We start from the raw sequence: 3,794 nt of genomic DNA on the forward strand, positions 1-3,794 counted from the left end.
TATATAAAGATTAGAAGAAATAAGGTACTTTGATACAACAAAATAGATATTAATTGACTTACTAAATTATATTTCACCAACGTTAGCTTAACCAAAATATTTGAACGGAGCCACCATTTTCAGCCGAAACAAATTAAAATCGCAAAGCGTGTTTTATAGTATCGTAAAGAATTTGCAGTTTGAAATATTGGCAAACAAGGAAACAACTGCTAGGGTAGTGATAAAAAGAAACTAATGCTAGGGAAGCGATAAAATTAAACATATGCTAAGGAAGCGATAAAATTGTGCAATAAGCAGCCATGATTGGTTGAAAGACGTCCCTTCGTGACGTTTTATTCGTCAAAAGTAGTATGCCATAGTAAAAGTGTAATAATCACTCTAAAATCTTTCTTATTGACATCGCATTACTCTTTAAAATACATCACCCTAGTCATGGTTTAATCCCGTGAAAAATACTCAAATTATTTACAAGTTGATAAGCCTATATGTTTGAATGTCTGGGAGCATGTTAGTGCTGACCACACCTTACCTCTGTACTGGTTAAATTATCGTTCGTTCTGTTCAGACATGTGGACGTGATGTCAGCAGCCGACTGGTCGTTCTTGGCCCTCCATGGGCTACCACGTCACAGATGATGATGATTATTATTACTATTATTGTCACCATCATCATGAGATAATTTTGCAAGAGAAATTTTATTGACCACAGCGAAATGCTCTTGCATTGTTTCTCGCTATCCCGCCCATAAATGTTCAGAGATTTCTGGTTGTGGGACAATATATCGCAATGCAAGATAAATTCAATTTAAAATCAGCGTTTTTGGATTTTATTCAAAGTTCAAATTGCAGCGCAGCCGTTTTCTAGGCCCCGTTAGGATCATTGATTAAAATATAAGCTTGGAATGGAGTTTACGGATGTAAAAGCTTTCAGCTGTGTAATGCATTTTCAGCTTGCTAGCCCTCGGGAGTCTATAAGGAAAATAATTAAAGAAAATGACAAAGCATCTGTGTGCAACACTACAATGAACTTCATTATCTTGCATGTAAGTCTCGTGTCTGTATCTTGTTACTTAATGAATACAACAAATTTTATTTGTGTTACTCAGCAGGCCCAGTTGTTCATATTGTACGAGTATATCTATGCTTGGGTTTAGTTCTACGTAGTTCTTCGTTCTTCTGATTAATTTTCACTTTTGTCTTAACGTTATTCTCTCTCTTTATCTCTTTCAATTCTTTTTCTTTCTTCCATGCACTCCTTCCTTTTGTTTCCCTCTTGCTTTCTTTCCTTATCTTTCCTTCTATCTTCCTTCCCCCCTTTTAGTCTCCCTCTTTCTTTCCTTCTTTCTTCCTTTCTCCTCTTTTATTTTCCCTCTTTCTTTCCTCCTTTCTTTTCTTCCTTCCTTCTTTGCTTTCTTTCCTCCCTTCTTTCCTTTCTTTCTTTCTTCCATTTTTATTATCCCTCTTTCTTTCCATCTTTCTTTCTTTTTTCCTTCCTTCTTGCTTTCTTTCCTTCCTTCTTTCCTTTCTTTCTTTCTTTCTTCCCTTTTATTCTCCCTCTTTCACTCCTTTCTTTCTTTCCTTCTTTCTTTTCTTCCTTCCTTCTTGCTTTCTTTTCTTCCTTCCCTTTTGCTTTCTTTCCTTCCTTCTTTCCTTTCTTTCTTTCCTTCCTTCCTTCTTTCTTTCTCCCCTTTTGTTCCCCTCTTTCATTCCTTCTTTTCTTATTTCCTTTCCTTCTTTTCTTTTTCTTTCTTTCTTTCTCCCCTTTTGTTCCCCCTCTTTCTTTCCTTCTTTTCTTATTACATTTCCTTTCTTTCTTTCTTTCTTTCCTTCCTTCCTTCCTTCTTTCTTTCTTTATTTCCTTCTTTCTTTCTCCCCTTTTATTCTCCCTCTTTCTTTCTTTCTTTCTTTCTTTCTTTCTCCCTCTTTCTTTCTTTCTTTCTCCCTCTTTCTTTCTTTCTTTCCTTCCTTCCTTCTTTCTTTCTTTTCCTTTTCTTCCTTCTTTCTTTCTTTCCCTTTTCTTCCTTCTTTCTTTCCTTCTTTCTTTCCTTCTCCCCTTTTATTCTCCCTCTTTCTTTCTTTCTTTCCTTTCTTCCTTCTTTCTTTCTTTCTTTCCTTCCTTCTTTCTTTCCTTCCTTCTTTCTTTCTTTCCTTCCTTCTTTCTTTCTTTCCTTCCTTCTTTCTTTCTTTCTTTCCTTCCTTCTTTCTTTCCTTCCTTCTCTCTTTCTTTCCTTCTCTCTTTCTTTCTTTCCTTCTTTCTTTCTTTCTTTCCTTCTTTCTTTCTCCCCTTTTATTCTCCCTCTTTCTTTCTTTCTCCCTCTTTCTTTCTTTCTTTCCTTCCTTCTTTCTTTCTTTCTTTCTTTCTTTCCTTCTTTCTTTCTTTCCTTCTTTCCTCTTTCTTTAGTTCTCCCCTTCTAATCTCCTTTCTTTATTTATTTATTTCTTTATTTCATTCTTCGCTCTATTCTTCATGTTTCTTTCATTCATCTTTCTCCTTGGTCTTCATTGGTTTTTTTTTCTTTCTTCATATTTTCCTTCCATTTCCGTCCATTCTACCTTTATATCTTATCTTATTACATTTTATAATTGCTATATTTCCTCCATTCTCCTTTATTTTATTTTATTTTATTATTCCTATCTTCCATTCATTCTTCCTTTGTCCCTTTAATTGTACAGAGTGGAGGTGATATAACTGTGAGGATTAAAGGGAAAACATTAAAATAAATATAAAACCTATTATGCATTTTGTAATTAGGTGCGTGGTTAATTAGAAAACTAAGCTGAAAATCTGCGTAGATTGGCAACGGCGCATCACCGGCTCATCTACATACGATGCAGAAACTAACCCAGATTTAAAGAATGGCATGTTGTGCCTTTTTGCTACTGCAGCAGGGCTGCGAGATTTCCTAATGACAGGAAATAACTATACATGTTAATATTTTTATAGTTGAGAAAATTAAAGAGCTTTAAGTATCTGTAATATTAATTACCTTCATTGAATGAATGAATGAATGAATGAATGAATGTTAGCCATGATGTCCCATGTTGGGCACAGGCCTCCTGTGATGGGGTTAGAACCCCCTCGACAGGGATGGCTCAAGTGTACTCGCTTGGTGAACCAATCCAGGCGAGCTTGTCGTGTACACTACGTTTGTGACATGGTTAATAATCCTATTAGACTTTAACTAGTTTCAGCACTCTGTTCTTTGTTCATTTTTTCTTGCACTACACACATTATACTGACACTGGCACTTTGACAAACACTGATTGCTATTTACACTATTTACCTGACACTTTCTCAACACTGACTTTACTCTTTACAAAAGTTATCTTACACTTTTACTAATACTGACTTTACTATTTACAATATCTTAACACTGATTACGTTATCTATTTACAATGACCTTCCGGTATAAGTTTTCAACTAGCAATAATCGCACCTCGGTTAAACCTCATTGGTTACGATATTGCCACTAAGGTAATTACTGGTGAAAAACTGATATATAAAATTTACTCATAGCAAACCGTTTTCATATTTGCCTCTTCCAAATTACAAGAGATGGATCTGGACATATTACATATGTAGTACGTAGTATAGTAAGTTAGAGCTTTTGAGAATTTGTAATCACTGAAATGATTTATGAATTAAATAGAATAGGCTAAATGAATAATGAACTATGAACGCGCTGCAAGCGATCAAGTTAGATTGTTACGTCATAATACATTGCGTAAAATTAGGTTCAATTTATTTTAAGAGTAATACACAGGTCAAACGAGCAACACAATTCTATTCCTATA

General features: G+C 34.8%; 1 pseudogene; it reads right to left on the reverse strand.

Moving 5' to 3' along the window:
* Positions 1 to 3,352: 3,352 nt before the first annotated feature.
* Positions 3,353 to 3,476, reverse strand: LOC138703844 (U4 spliceosomal RNA; annotated as a pseudogene).
* Positions 3,477 to 3,794: the final 318 nt, after the last annotated feature.

The sequence above is a fragment of the Periplaneta americana genome, chromosome 7 (assembly GCF_040183065.1).
Source record: "Periplaneta americana isolate PAMFEO1 chromosome 7, P.americana_PAMFEO1_priV1, whole genome shotgun sequence".
Taxonomy (NCBI): domain Eukaryota; kingdom Metazoa; phylum Arthropoda; class Insecta; order Blattodea; family Blattidae; genus Periplaneta; species Periplaneta americana.